Below are 17375 nucleotides of genomic sequence, written 5' to 3'. Positions count from 1 at the left end.
GAAGAAGGAGAAGAAGAAGAAGAAGGAGAGGAGGAAGAGGAAGAAGAAGAAGAGGAAGAAGGAGAAGATGATAACGATGATGCTCTCTAGTTATGCTCCATTTAATCTATAGATAGTCATGGTCTATTTCAATTAGTCTATTACTGACAGATTTAAGTGAAATGTCCTTGGAAGTAGAAGATGGAGAATGAGAAATTCAATGACTCTAGTGCTGACAGATTAAAGTGAATCTATTTTGGATGTAGAAGAATGGAGAATGAAAAATCCAATGACTCTCCTGCTGACAGATTAAAGTGAATCGAGTTTGGAAGGAGAATGAGAAAAAGGATAGGAAGGTTACTATCAACAAGTGAAACGACAGATCTTACTGACAGATTTAACTGAAACATCTTACTTCCAATTGTGAGATTTTTACTGTGGAGAAGAAGAATGAGAAATCCAAGACTCTCCTACTGACAGATTTAACTGAAACATCTTACTTCTAACTGTGTGATTTTCAACCAAAGTGAATCGAGTTTGGAAGTAGAAGAAGGAGAGGAATGGAGAATGAGAAATTCATTTCATCTTACACCCAGATTTAACCGAGTCATCTTTGTCTAACTCACAGATTTAAGTGAAACAATAATCATATTCAAAAAATTTATCATGCTATCATAGAGAAGTATAAGAACAGAGAAGAAATAGTCACTTTCAAAAAGAGGAAAGGAGAAGTGTGTCTAAGGAAGAAGTATGAGAACAGAGAAGAAGTACTCGCTTTCTTTCAATCAAAGTGAATAGAGTTTGGAAGTAGAAGAAGGAGAGGAATGAAGAATGAGAAATTCAATGACTCTAGTGCTGACAGATTAAAGTGAATCGAGTTTGGAAGGAGAGCTTCAACTGAAACATTTTTGTCCAACTGACAGATTTAAGTGAAACGAGTTTCAGATTTAACCGACTCATCTTTGTCTAACTCACAGATTTAAGTGAAACAATAATCACATTCAAAAAAAATTATCATGCTATCATAGAGAAGTATGAGAACAGAGAAGAAGTGCTCGCTCTCAAAAAGAGGGAGAAGTAGAGGAACGGAGAAGAATAGGAAGAAGTAGAAATGAGAAGTGTGTCTGACAGATTTAAGTGAAACGATAATCACATTCCATCACATACAATAGCTTCCAAAGAGAAGAATGAGAAGAAGAAGAAGAAGAAGTTATGAATGCAGTCCACTACAACTCAAGCTTGTCAACGCTAATTGCTTCTCTAGATCACACACAACTATTTGCATGGTGAAATGAAAGTTCCAGTGACAGGCTTTTTCTTAAGGAAATAACAGAACTGAGGCATGTATCTAACTGACAGATTTTAACTGAATCTCTCTATGAACTTCTCTACTGAACTCTATGAACTATGTTATTCCTCTCTATGAACTTGTCATTACAGCAATGCTAAGTGGAAATCTAAAAACAACTCAAGTAATACTGACAGTGAAGAGTGATTCTAAAATTTCAGCCAGCAACACTACTCTCTCAAGTATCCTTCTCACAACATCATTTGTATGGAGAAATGAAACTTCCAGTGTCAGGTTTTTCTTAAGGAAATAACAGAACTGAGGCATGTATCTAACTGACAGATTTAACTGAATTGTTCTTTCTCTCTATGGACTTGTCATTACAGCAATGGCAAGTGGAAATCTCAAAACAATTCAAGTAACACTGACAGAAAAGAATGATTCTGAAATCTCACTCTATGCAAACAGCCAAGCATGGAAACCTCGAGTCATTCTTAGTCTAAGTACACTACTCTCTCAACTCTCCTTCTCACTTCATCTAATGGAAGAGATTCAATTCATCTTGTTTTATTTAATTTGATCTTACTATATGTACATTATTTGTGGTAAAGTTTTTAAAGGATCAGTCATAAGAAAAAACCATGAAGCTTCACACCTACAATTTTCTGCATCACCAAAATTGAGAAAATGGAGCATCAGAGTTGAAGCAAAATTAGATGAAGTTGCACTGATGTAAAGATGCAGTATATTAGTTGCAGCTAAATAAAGAAAGCAGCATACTACTTGATTGTAGAAAGCAGATACCCATATTTGCAGATAGCAATATAGATGAAATTTTAATGATAGTACTTGAGCAATTGATAAAAGTGAATGTGCATAATTACATTGAAGTGAAACAAAAAATCAGCGGCTCTGTTGATACACATGTTTACTGAGATGTAGTAACAAGAAAGATTTTCATCTCAAGAGATGTTCAATCAAATAGGAGAAATGTAAAAGTTCAAATAAAATCCGTATATTGTTAAATGTAGAGAAAATACAAATGATTGAAAATCACATAGCAAGAAGCACAATTCTAGAGGGACATCAAACTCTCCATTCATGGAGAGTGAGCATGAGGAGAAAAGAATAATATTATAATTTTTTATTTTGATATGACAGTGAATGACTACTTATTTAGAGATAAGACAGAATTAGAGATAACACACACAAGTTATTCTGAGAAAGTACTTAAAGGTGATTGTTAAAAATGAAAAGCAAGTAGATTATTTGAGTAACAAATTAAGACTGGTCTTTGCTTATGTAGTAATATTATGGAAGTAGATTTAGACAGAACTTTTTTCTATCAAAGGAAAAATGAAAGCTATTGATTATAGTTATATTTGAGTAATTATGCAAGTAGGTATTTAGATAAGTGTAAGACACATGTAAAGACAACCTTGATGTATCCAAAAGATACTACTTCCAAGTCAAATGAATTGAACGTCATGATTCAGATTAAGTTGGTGAAAGCACAAGTGGCTATTGTTGAGAGAAGCAAAGCGATTATTTAATTCCTCTATCAGGCGAGATGTATATAAGCTAGAACTAGAACTAGTTTTTTGAAAGCCACAGAGACACTCGGGGAACAGCAACTAGCAGAATTTGAAAAATAAATACAAATTTGAGAGAGAGAAACTTGAGTGTATGTGACTTGTGATCACAATCCCTTTTTAGGAGATTTGTTTATCAAGAGGAATAATTTGTGTCAAATGCTATAAGGAACATAGATTCTCTATCAATTGAGTTTCTGTCACAAGCAAGGAAAACCTTTTATGGAATACTGTAATAACACCGCAATGCTGGAAAATTAAGATTACAATATGATGTAAGTAAGATACTCTTTGCTTCAAGCAATAGAATATTTTTGGTACGAATTTTTTGTTGTTAGCATCCTTTGTTAAACAATAAATATGTCTAGGGATTTGGTTAGTTATGAGTTAGTTCTATGTCTAGTTAGATGTACACTTTCAACATGAATTAGATTACAGTAAATGATCACTCTCCAAAAATAGCTTTTTCATCTCACTACTCTTAACCCACACACACACACTCAAAGTTAGAGTGAAAAAACACTATAATTTCATTGGCTTTAGCTGTTGTGCAATATTCTCACTCACAGTGTTAGATAATTTCTTCATTTTGGAGGAGAAGGAAAGTGTGATATTTCATAGTTTGGAAGCCACACAAGAAAGACTTTGAGAAGAATAGATTTATAAAATTAGAATCAAGCTGGGTGAAAAGATTCATGCATGAGGAACGAGATACTGATGTAATAGTCAAGTGACTTATTTAGAAAATAGCATTGCTAACACTTTGAACTCAAGTTTACACCTCATGAAAACTCATGAAAACAAATGCAAAAGCATATAGTATAGTTTTGACAAACAAACAGAAACTTTATTTTCTGTAACGAATTTCTAAAATTGAATTTGAACTATGCGATTCATCATCTTTGCTTGTTGCTGACACGGGTTAGAATCATTGTTGCAAATCCATATCAACGCCTACTGCGTTTTTCACGAGGTTAATTCCACATTCCACTGCTCTCACGGTTACATTATGTGTTAGAGCACACACACAATTTCTCTTTGGATTATCAGAATCTGAATAATATACTTTAGTAGCTTTCAGTTTTTGATGTTTGTAATCCCTCCTCCAAAAAACTTGTTACATGCACTGTTATTGCTTACCTCTAAGATGATAAACTTTTTTCTCAGTTGAGCGTATGCTTGTCTGTCTCTATAATCTGCTGCGTTTGAATTCAGTGTATACTGAAATTTAATTCTGAAAAACAGAATGAGAACACCAGTCTCTCCTTGTTTGTTTTAACGAAAACTGTTATTTATTCTAGTCTTGGATTATGCATCTATACATTTTATACGATTATTAGAATGAGCTAACAAATAATATTAGTTGAATGACATTATGGAATAATGAAAAGAGATATATAACCTATAGGAAAATTTCAATGCAAAACCTGCGGATTACCGAATCTTGAATGATTTTGCGAGCTTTTGCTTCTTCCTTTATCAGAAATATTAGGAAAACTATACATTTATGTTGACTCAGTGCAATCTGTGCATAAATTCAACCTTGAATATGCAAGTATATTATCTGAAAGATTACAGAAGTCTTGTCATGATGCATAACAAATAGACAGAAAACTTTCCTGTGTAGATTACAAATATTACTAGTGGGAGTCTATGTTATTCTTACTCACAGCCTATGCTCCAAAATCCACTCAACTTTAAAAAGTGATCTAAAACTGAGTTGTTTTTCATCATGATAACATGAGAAGCAATCAGCAGAGTTAGAGTGGAGGATAAGGATGAGGAGGAGGAGGAGGAGGAGGAGGAGGAGGAGGAGGCGGAGGAGGAGGACACAGCAAATCAAAGGTTAGTGTTAGTTATTTGATAAATTATACTAATAGATCTGTTCACATTACAAGAGTTGGAAATTACTGATTCAGTTAATAGTTATGCACATTACTTGCATATTAACTTGTTGAATCACTGTTTGATTCTGTAATATGAAAGCAAGAAATAATAAAACTCACTTTAAGATTCTGTTGATAATCCCGATGTGGTGAAGCTTTATTACTCTATTTGTTATTGCTAACTATATCGAAAATTTAATATTCTTTGCAATCAGATCAAATGAAATTGAAATCTAGAGATATATGAGCATATTTGACTCCATGTACTGGTAAAACACAACAAGAAACTCTCTCTCTCATATGCAAGTGTAGTGAGAGACAACCTTGGAAGATATGCTCCAATTATCCTCTCAGTCAGACATTAGCACATCTTACTTCAGACAGCCTACAAGGACAACGTCAGCATCATGAATCTCTAAGATATAAGAACCCAATTCAACTTATACTGACAGATTGAAGTGAATCAATCCCAGACTACTATAGATAAGAAACTCTTTTGTAGATGTGCTAAAACCCTATTACTCTTTAAGTTTCTCGTTCTAGAGTTAGTGGCAAGGATGTTTTCAAATATTCTTTCCAAAACTCCAACAATTCATGTTGATGCATAACAATATTAGCTACAGCTATTGACAACTGCTTTTTTCATATCATATGCACTTCAAAAAATATTTTCTCAGTCTATATTATGTGAATTCATTTATAATTTGCTGTATTGTATATAAGTGTAAAAAACCAGTATATATTGTAATCTACACGAATAAAGCACTTAATCAATCTCTCACCAGCTTTATTTATTTATTAGATAGAGCGAACAATACAATAGTTGGAAAAGAAAAAAACAGGCTATTGCCAAAAACTTCTTCAATTTCCTGATTTTGTCACAAATCGTCCAAATATTATGTAGGTTATGTTCACTTCAATTTCAACATCAAATCTTCAATCTGAAACTATGAATCAGAATAAAACAAAGAGTTTCAAATTTAGATAAATTGATAATGAAACTTCCGTTAAAACGAAAACCAAACTTCAAATATTCACAAAATACTGTTTTTGTTAAGAAGTTTGATGAAACTTCTATAGCAATGATTAAACCTTTCCTTGTCTGTATGACATCCCAAGTAATTGAAGCATTTAATTTGTTACAAAATTTGGTTCTCAAGCACTATCTCGGATCTATCTGGTGACTTTCCTTTAAACGCTATGAGCTCGAATTTTTCTTTTTTCATCATGTCAAAGTCCATACCAATCCTATTTGACATGAAAAGTGCAAATTGAACTTGGTCTTCTGTGTTTAACAGTATCGTTTGCATATGATAAAGAGTTTATACAAGACAAGCCAATCAGATGAAGCTCTACAGACTAATTGCTGAACCAATAATAGCTTATGGAAGTGTATTTGCATGCACCCGAAATGAGGTTCCTCCGAGCAGTTAAATGTTACACCAAGTTGGACTACATAAGAAACGAAGTAATAAGAACCAAACTGAATGTAGAGTCTTTATTGCAAATATTGAAGGAAAGTAGAGAAGACTGTCCAGCCATCTACTTCGTATGCTATCAAATACACTTTTAATTCAATCTTGGCAGCAGGTGGGAGAAGAGATGAAATGGATATTGAATCCTTGAATGATGATTTAGTGTTTGTCTAGCTTAAAATCGATATTTGAAATTGTGTTTTATATTAGAAAAGTTTTGTGTAAAAAAATGAATTGTGAAGAATCAAGAACGTATAGTGTGCAGAAAACAAAATTTAAACGTGAAAACATTTGAATGTTGGTGAGTACCATTTATAAGTGTTTCTGAAATGGTTAGTCTATGGTTTTACTTCACAAAAATGAATGATATAGTGCGGTGCGCGTTCTACAGTGTTGGTTGGACTCTAATCCAACGTGATCATCACCTAGCTGTAAACTATCTATTGGAAATGTAACTATATCTAATGTAGATAGCAATCGAGATTACAACCTTAAATACGGTGTAATGCTAAAAAGAGATAATCGAGAATGTACTGATATTGTTGGAATCACAGAGAAACTTAATATTTTAAAAATACAACCAGCTGTTTACCTCAAATTCTCGAGTGCTCTGCTACATGGGTCCATTTCCATCAAACGAACTCAGTGAGGTAGGATTCATCTATACAGGAAAAAAGTGTGTTATCATTGTGAGACTGAAAGGGAAGAACAGGCTAAGTGCTTTAATAAGTGCAGCTATTTACAATTAAAGGTGTACAATATGCGATGATTTATAATGTATAAATAGAAAAAGCAGAGGAGAAGAAACAATTATCCGAAGCTAGAAATAATGAAAATTCACCGAAATTATTGAGTGATTCACCCAACTTAAATGTTTCATCGAAATCTGTGAAAAATATGTTTGATAAGAACACATAGTAATGTAGTGACTACAGCCTAATGCTTACTAAATGTGTTATCAGTACAACTCGTGCAGTCCTCTCCTAAAACAATCTCTGTTGTGAAAAGATTATTTGTGTGTGTGTGTGTACGATAATATTTAACAAAACCAAACTTGCATGTTCTTACTCCTCTTAGATGTTGATTCAAATTTTGGAAAAAACGCTTCAGCAATGTTTCAATGCAATCATTCTCCAGTGGTGATTATTTCTTCCAAAAAGATTCACATTATCCCGAATAACTTTATCCCAAATAACGATTCTTGTTTCTATTTGTAAGGACAAAAGCGAGAAGATTTTTTTTTCTTCCTAATAAGTTGACTAATGAGATTTGAATGAAAACTGTAATAGTTTACAATTTTTGTTAGACTAACAAATTCACTGATCTGAAATTAGTATAAATTGAGTAACTATTGTGAAACTAGTGTTTGTTCAGCTTAATTACTATTTGTGAATTGCTTAGAAAAATCTTGTGTGTCTAAATAAATGTATATATATTAAATATTTGATCCTAATCATTACCTTGTTCTGCTGGTTAATCATCAACTCAATGTCAGGAGAAGCTTGCTTTAAACAGAGTGTGCAGTCAAGACAGCTCAACTGTTGGATAGATTCACCAGCTATAATGTTTAATGGAAAATAGCTAGTTTTCTGTGGAAAGAAAAATAATATTCTGTCTGAGTGATTTATCATAGCTAGTAGATGATGTCATTAATTGAACGATTAGTCAACAATATAAAATGAATATTGAAGAATTATCTTGATGAAAGTGAACTCTCACTCTGTAGAATAGACTGATGCACTGCATGAACTCAAATAGAATTATGTGGTATGCATATGCTCACCTCAACTTATTGTATCTTTCCACAAGTAAAAATACCCTAGTGTTAGCAACAATCAATTTTTATCAGTGTGCAAGGGAGATAATCATCTGGAGAATAGTATTTTGTTCTTCTCTTTATAATATGCTATTACTTTTCCATATTGCTTCAGAAAGAATATTGGAATGTATACAAAATGTACGAAATAAGATTAGGAATTGGGATAAACCACAATATTGTTGCAGGAATCACTGCTAGTAAGAAATCAAACATTATTTTATATCAGGTGTTAAAACGCTTCTCTTGATGTTTGTCTAAGAGATAGATTTATGAACGTTCAATTCTTTGCAATTTCTACAAAAATAACAACATACTTGACAAGTCTCTATTGATGATATAAAATTGTATTCCCTTTTGATTAGAACATACCAACTTTGTATTAGAGTGCTTGGTGAGAGAAGTACAATAAATTATCGCTAGAGTGTGCCTTTCATAATAATAATAATAAGCTAGAGCAAGGTAATCTGTCAGTAGTGATCTTGTCTTTGCTGATACAACATCAAGCTACTGTACTGAGATGGATAATGTGTTTGGTGCGGCATCAGTGGAGTCTGAGTTAAAGTCTTCAGATTTGTGCGTTCAATTCATTATAGATAGACATTTTAATCAATTAAGTGAATACCATTCTGTTCCTTTAGAAAAAATGAGTTATCAATATAAATTAAGTGAACTCTTGGACACGCATGTAGATATATTGCAGCGATTAGCAGAAAAAGGATGGACAAATCTACAATATTTAACTTTTGTGAGAGATTATGAAAAATTAGGTTTTTGCTTCAGTGAAGGATATGATCATATTCTTGTTTGTGATTTATATGGTACATCATATGATAAATTCTGGGGGAATGGCGATATCCCAGGCTCATGGAAATGTGACTGTGCAATTCTTAAACAGTCTATCAATAGAATTAAGAAGGTTATAATAGAAAACAATGCTCATTTAACAGAAGAACAATTAAATCAACTTCTCTGGAATTTTTTACGAGATTCTGCAGATGAGACAGGCTTAGAACAGGATTGACAAAGAAAGATCAAAACATATAAGTGTATGTGTGCAATATTGTAAATAAATGAAATGCATCAACTTTGCTACTGTAATTCATTAGGTTGGTTAAATATTAAAATGCGTTAACTCATTGATGATAGAACAGATAAAAAACACTGACAAGATAAGATTCATGTTTGAAAATGTGTGAAGGTCCTCTTACTTCCATGGTGAAGGAAGTTCAGTAATTTCTCGATAGAGCGCAAACTATATACGTATTGCATTTTTCAAATTCTACTCTTTTGAGGTTTTAGCTTTGATCAGTTAACATCTACAATGTCTTCTGATTCTGAGAAGAAAATGCATTCTATTGGGACACAGTGTGATCTTAACGCCGAACAAGACTTTTTCTGCTATCACTCAAGATGTAGTACACCTAAACCACAGGAGGAGGAGGAGGAGGAGAACGAAGGACAAAGGAGGACAAAGGAGGAGGAGAGAGGACAAAGGAGGATGATGGAGGAGGAGGACAAAACAGCACAAGAGGAGGAAGAAACTCTCTCCTGTAAAAAATTCGCAACAGTCAACATGCATTGGTTCAAGGGAAATTTCAATCAGATTATTTTGAAAGAAATCGCGATCGTAAATAATGACGTAAATAGCTTTGTTGTGTTACATTTCAAGTCGCCATTTGCAAAGTTGGAATTGAATGATAAATTGCGTAAGCAAGCAACATGGGCAGAGAACAATTATCACAAAATACGCTGGGAAGATGGTCATTTTATTTATACAGACGAATTATTGATATCTTATCTTGAAGGATATGATAAAATCTACACAAAAGGTACAGAGAAAGCTAAGTTTCTTAGAAGGTTACACAAAAACGTATGTTGTTTACCGGATGAAATTGAGAAACCAAATTTTAACTACTTTACAAGTTCTTGGTGTTATAATGCCTGTGAAATTCATCATCGCAATCCGCAGGGGCGTTGTGCACTCTTTGCGGCATTTCATTACAATAGTTTGATAATGAAAAATATGGACTCATCTCCAAATTTCATGTGTGAAAACAATAGAATGCTTAGCATGAAAAAATGTCAATTCTATTCAAATACAGAAAAGAAAAACTTTGCAAGATATGGCTTTTTCTATAACGGACAAGAAATTCAATGTGTTTATTGTATGCAAGCATTGGAATATCATACTGCTCGTGTATGTTGCATTGGAGGGAAGGGGCAGGAACCATTTAATTTCTCTATATTAGTACCGACATATGTTTCTTCATTCGCTCATCATGGACCCGTGCAAGTGGATGCAAGCTTATAGTGAATTGGAAATGAGGTTAGAACAGTGTATTGATTGGTATGATGCCTGTGAAATTGCAATTAAACATTCAACTCGTGAAAATCATCATTTGGTGAAACAACTAAAGCCGCATTTACACCGGAGTTGGCAACCAATGATTGCCGACATTTATCGGCAATTTTGAGTTGCACGCATTAAAACAACTGCAACTCGCATTGCCAACCGTAGTTGGAGACCGATTTTGCGAGTTGGCAATCGAAATTTGGTTTTCCGACCGGAGTCGGTAAAGATCAAAGGCGGTTGCCAACCCCGGTTGGCAATGCGAGTTGCAGCGCTAACTTGAGTTGCAACTTGAGTCTGCAACTACCCCGCTACCCCTCCCGCCTGTTGGCAATTAACTTTTGTCTAGATTTATTCAACTCAGTGCACAATGTAAACAAATAAAAGGAATCTAAAAATAACAATATTTAGTAATTTTCTTTCTTTGCTCACCTGTATGTTATCCTTCAGGAAACCTATAACAGCCTCACAAATCTCTGGCACTAAAATAGATATCGCACTTTTGGAAACTTTAAACAAATAACTGATACTAGTATAAGAGTCGCCACTCGCCAAAAAGCGCAATGTAATAGCCAATCTTTCTCGCACTGGAATTGCTTTCCTGTAGTTAGTATCCTGTTTACTAATTATGTGTTCAATACCAACAATTAAACTTTCAAAATCGTCACTTGACATTCTTAAAAAGTTTTTTACACTGCCATCGCATCTCAATTCTCCCGTCAAAGGATCTGTATCATCTCAATTTAAATCATTTAAAAGATCGCTGCCGCTATACTTTGCTCTTGCCTGCAATGAAGGTCGAACCCAGTATCTTCTCAGTTTTCTACATTTTGATAAAATAACACACGCTGCCGCAGCAAGAACAACCTCTTCAGCACTCTACATTCTACATACTGTCTGATTTTCTACATACTGTAAAGTTTAGTTGCAAGTTGCAGGTTGCAGACCTAAAAACAAACTATGTGCCCAGGTTGCAAGTACAAGTTGCAGACTTCCATCGGCAACTAGCGTCTGCAATCGAAATTGGCAATTTTTTATTGCCAACTCCGGTGTAAACGCGGCTTAAAAGACATTTTCTTAAACACAGTGAATTTGAATGATATATGTATTTATCATTGCTATTATCAAGCACATAAACTGTCTGTGGCTCATCGTCAAAGAGGAAATGTTGAATAAATGTAGTGAATTATGTAAATAAATTTCAAGTGTATACATGAATGATTCCTCATTCCAATAGACCTTCAATATTCTTACTTCTAAGTATCCACTAAGCGATTAGAAGTGTACCTGCTGTGAACTGAGCAGAACTCTCAAGTTGTCAGACAAGGAAAGTTTTAATCATTGCTATAGAATTTCATTAAACTTCTTAACAAAAACAGTATTTTGTGAATATTTGAAGTTTGGTTTTTGTTTTAACGGAAGTTTCATTATCAATTTATCTAAATTTGAAACTCTTTGTTTTATTCTGATTCATAGTTTCAGATTGAAGATTTGATGTTGAAATTGAAGTGAACATAACCTACATAATATTTGGACGATTTGTGACAAAATCAGGAAATTGAAGAAGTTTTCGGCAATAGCCTGTTTTTTCTTTTCCAACTATTGTATTGTTCGCTCTATCTAATAAATGAATAAAGCTGGTGAGAGATTGATTGAGTGCTTTATTCGTGTAGATTACAATATATACTGGTTTTTTACACTTATATACAATACAGCAAATTATAAATGAATTTACATAATATAGACTGAGAAAATATTTTTTGAAGTGCATATGATATGAAAAAAGCAGTTGTCAATAGCTGTAGCTAATATTGTTATGCATCAACATGAATTGTTGGAGTTTTGGAAAGAATATTTGAAAACATCCTTGCCACTAACTCTAGAACGAGAAACTTAAAGAGTAATAGGGTTTTAGCACATCTACAAAAGAGTTTCTTATCTATAGTAGTCTGGGATTGATTCACTTCAATCTGTCAGTATAAGTTGAATTGGGTTCTTATATCTTAGAGATTCATGATGCTGACGTTGTCCTTGTAGGCTGTCTGAAGTAAGATGTGCTAATGTCTGACTGAGAGGATAATTGGAGCATATCTTCCAAGGTTGTCTCTCACTACACTTGCATATGAGAGAGAGAGTTTCTTGTTGTGTTTTACCAGTACATGGAGTCAAATATGCTCATATATCTCTAGATTTCAATTTCATTTGATCTGATTGCAAAGAATATTAAATTTTCGATATAGTTAGCAATAACAAATAGAGTAATAAAGCTTCACCACATCGGGATTATCAACAGAATCTTAAAGTGAGTTTTATTATTTCTTGCTTTCATATTACAGAATCAAACAGTGATTCAACAAGTTAATATGCAAGTAATGTGCATAACTATTAACTGAATCAGTAATTTCCAACTCTTGTAATGTGAACAGATCTATTAGTATAATTTATCAAATAGTTTCATCAAATAACTAACACTAACCTTTGATTTGCTGTGTCCTCCTCCTCCTCCTCCTCCTCCTCCTCCTCCTCATCCTTATCCTCCACTCTAACTCTGCTGATTGCTTCTCATGTTATCATGATGAAAAACAACTCAGTTTTAGATCACTTTTTAAAGTTGAGTGGATTTTGGAGCATAGGCTGTGAGTAAGAATAACATAGACTCCCACTAGTAATATTTGTAATCTACACAGAAAAGTTTTCTGTCTATTTGTTATGCATCATGACAAGACTTCTGTAATCTTTCAGATAATATACTTGCATATTCAAGATTGAATTTATGCACAGATTGCAATGTAACCGTGAGAGCAGTGGAATGTGGAATTAACCTCGTGAAAAACGCAGTAGGCGTTGATATGGATTTGCAACAATGATTCTAACCCGTGTCAGCAACAAGCAAAGATGATGAATCGCATAGTTCAAATTCAATTTTAGAAATTCGTTACAGAAAATAAAGTTTCTGTTTGTTTGTCAAAACTATACTATATGCTTTTGCATTTGTTTTCATGAGTTTTCATGAGGTGTAAACTTGAGTTCAAAGTGTTAGCAATGCTATTTTCTAAATAAGTCACTTGACTATTACATCAGTATCTCTTTCCTCATGCATGAATCTTTTCACCCAGCTTGATTCTAATTTTATAAATCTATTCTTCTCAAAGTCTTTCTTGTGTGGCTTCCAAACTATGAAATATCACACTTTCCTTCTCCTCCAAAATGAAGAAATTATCCAACACTGTGAGTGAGAATATTGCACAACAGCTAAAGCCAATGAAATTATAGTGTTTTTTCACTCTAACTTTGAGTGTGTGTGTGGGTTAAGAGTAGTGAGATGAAAAAGCTATTTTTGGAGAGTGATCATTTACTGTAATCTAATTCATGTTGAAAGTGTACATCTAACTAGACATAGAACTAACTCATAACTAACCAAATCCCTAGACATATTTATTGTTTAACAAAGGATGCTAACAACAAAAAATTCGTACCAAAAATATTCTATTGCTTGAAGCAAAGAGTATCTTACTTACATCATATTGTAATCTTAATTTTCCAGCATTGCGGTGTTATTACAGTATTCCATAAAAGGTTTTCCTTGCTTGTGACAGAAACTCAATTGATAGAGAATCTATGTTCCTTATAGCATTTGACACAAATTATTCCTCTTGATAAACAAATCTCCTAAAAAAGGGATTGTGATCACAAGTCACATACACTCAAGTTTCTCTCTCTCAAATTTGTATTTATTTTTCAAATTCTGCTAGTTGCTGTTCCCCGAGTGTCTCTGTGGCTTTCAAAAAACTAGTTCTAGTTCTAGCTTATATACATCTCGCCTGATAGAGGAATTAAATAATCGCTTTGCTTCTCTCAACAATAGCCACTTGTGCTTTCACCAACTTAATCTGAATCATGACGTTCAATTCATTTGACTTGGAAGTAGTATCTTTTGGATACATCAAGGTTGTCTTTACATGTGTCTTACACTTATCTAAATACCTACTTGCATAATTACTCAAATATAACTATAATCAATAGCTTTCATTTTTCCTTTGATAGAAAAAAGTTCTGTCTAAATCTACTTCCATAATATTACTACATAAGCAAAGACCAGTCTTAATTTGTTACTCAAATAATCTACTTGCTTTTCATTTTTAACAATCACCTTTAAGTACTTTCTTAGAATAACTTGTGTGTGTTATCTCTAATTCTGTCTTATCTCTAAATAAGTAGTCATTCACTGTCATATCAAAATAAAAAATTATAATATTATTCTTTTCTCCTCATGCTCACTCTCCATGAATGGAGAGTTTGATGTCCCTCTAGAATTGTGCTTCTTGCTATGTGATTTTCAATCATTTGTATTTTCTCTACATTTAACAATATACGGATTTTATTTGAACTTTTACATTTCTCCTATTTGATTGAACATCTCTTGAGATGAAAATCTTTCTTGTTACTACATCTCAGTAAACATGTGTATCAACAGAGCCGCTGATTTTTTGTTTCACTTCAATGTAATTATGCACATTCACTTTTATCAATTGCTCAAGTACTATCATTAAAATTTCATCTATATTGCTATCTGCAAATATGGGTATCTGCTTTCTACAATCAAGTAGTATGCTGCTTTCTTTATTTAGCTGCAACTAATATACTGCATCTTTACATCAGTGCAACTTCATCTAATTTTGCTTCAACTCTGATGCTCCATTTTCTCAATTTTGGTGATGCAGAAAATTGTAGGTGTGAAGCTTCATGGTTTTTTCTTATGACTGATCCTTTAAAAACTTTACCACAAATAATGTACATATAGTAAGATCAAATTAAATAAAACAAGATGAATTGAATCTCTTCCATTAGATGAAGTGAGAAGGAGAGTTGAGAGAGTAGTGTACTTAGACTAAGAATGACTCGAGGTTTCCATGCTTGGCTGTTTGCATAGAGTGAGATTTCAGAATCATTCTTTTCTGTCAATGTTACTTGAATTGTTTTGAGATTTCCACTTGCCATTGCTGTAATGACAAGTCCATAGAGAGAAAGAACAATTCAGTTAAATCTGTCAGTTAGATACATGCCTCAGTTCTGTTATTTCCTTAAGAAAAAGCCTGTCACTGGAACTTTCATTTCACCATGCAAATAGTGTGTGTGTGATCTAGAGAAGCAATTAGCGTTGACGAGCTCGAGTTGTAGCGGACTGCATTCATAACTTCTTCTTCTTCTCATTCTTCTCTTTGGAAGCTATTGTACGTGATGGAATGTGATTATCGTTTCACTTAAATCTGTCAGTTAGACACACTTCTCATTTCTACTTCTTCCTATTCTTCTCCGTTCCTCTACTTCTCCCTCTTTTTGAGAGCGAGCACTTCTTCTCTGTTCTCATACTTCTCTATGATAGCATGATAATTTTTTTGAATGTGATTATTGTTTCACTTAAATCTGTGAGTTAGACAAAGATGAGTCGGTTAAATCTGAGAAACTCGTTTCACTTAAATCTGTCAGTTGGACAAAAATGTTTCAGTTGAAGCTCTCCTTCCAAACTCGATTCACTTTAATCTGTCAACAGTAGAGCCATTGAATTTCTCATTCTTCATTCCTCTCCTTCTTCTACTTCCAAACTCGATTCACTTTGATTGAAAGAAAGCGAGTACTTCTTCTCTGTTCTCATACTTCTTCCTTAGACACACTTCTCCTTTCCTCTTTTTGAAAGTGACTATTTCTTCTCTGTTCTTATACTTCTCTATGATAGCATGATAAATTTTTTGAATATGATTATTGTTTCACTTAAATCTGTGAGTTAGACAAAGATGACTTGGTTAAATCTGAGTGTAAGATGAAATGAATTTCTCATTCTCCATTCCTCTCCTTCTTCTACTTCCAAACCCAATTCACTTTGGTTGAAAATCACACAGTTAGAAGTAAGATGTTTCAGTTAAATCTGTCAGTAGGAGAGTCTTGGATTTCTCATTCTTCTTCTCCACAGTAAAAATCTCACAATTGGAAGTAAGATTTTTCAGTTAAATCTGTCAGTAAGATCTGTCGTTTCACTTGTTGATAGTAACCTTCCTATCCTTTTTCTCATTCTCCTTCCAAACTCGATTCACTTTAATCTGTCAGCAGGAGAGTCATTGGATTTTTCATTCTCCATTCTTCTACATCCAAAATAGATTCACTTTAATCTGTCAGCACTAGAGTCATTGAATTTCTCATTCTCCATCTTCTACTTCCAAGGACATTTCAGGAGCGGGGTAGGTGGTGGGTAGGTAGGATTGGTGCGGGGGGAGGGGGGGAAAAGTCATAAAAAAGCTTCCTAGCTCGATTCTATTTGCATTGTTTATTAATGATTTAGAAGATTGCCTTGATGGAGGAATAAAGATGAAAAATGTATGTATCAAACTCCTGGCATATGCTGACGATATAGTGATGCTTGCTCCAGATAGGATAGGTCTGAAGAGAATGATAGCAAACCTTGAAGCATATTGTGTAAAATGGAACTTGCAGGTGAATCTGGCCAAGTCAAAAATAATTATTTTCAGAAAAGGTGCTAGGATAGGAAGACATGATGTGTGGAGATACAATAATGAAGTGATTGATGTAGTGAACAACTACAAATATCTGGGAATTGACCTGTCATCCAAGCTATCTCTTGCTAGTCACTTCAAAGAAAGATCATCTTCCGCAAAAATCACCCTGAACATGTTTCATTGGCTGCTGTCACAAAACAATATATCATTCAAGGCTAAATGCAATGTGTTTGATGCGGTAACTAGGTCCACTCTGTGTTATGGAGCTCAAGTGTGGGGTGCAAGGATGTATGAAGATGTAGAGAAGGTGCAACGACTCTTCATTAAAAAAGTATTCAGCCTCCCTGTGTGGGCACCAGACTCTACCCTACTCTTGGAAACTGGATGTCTACCACTATTCTTGTATACGGTTAAATTGCATGTGAAATACATGAGAAGGTGCATGAAACTACCCATTGCCAGATATCCCAGATTATT

At 33.8% G+C, this 17375-nt stretch overlaps 1 protein-coding gene across 1 annotated transcript in view; it reads right to left on the bottom strand.

Annotated features, from left to right (window-relative positions):
* LOC111045840 (host cell factor 1) overlaps positions 1–17375 on the bottom strand; it is a 143696-nt gene that overhangs the window by 83241 nt on the left and 43080 nt on the right. The gene's annotated exons all lie outside the window — the stretch shown is intronic.

Source organism: Nilaparvata lugens, chromosome X, assembly GCF_014356525.2.
Source record: "Nilaparvata lugens isolate BPH chromosome X, ASM1435652v1, whole genome shotgun sequence".
NCBI classification, from domain to species: domain Eukaryota; kingdom Metazoa; phylum Arthropoda; class Insecta; order Hemiptera; family Delphacidae; genus Nilaparvata; species Nilaparvata lugens.
Note: the sequence above shows the minus strand (reverse complement) of the source record. Positions and strands in the feature narration are given on the sequence as shown.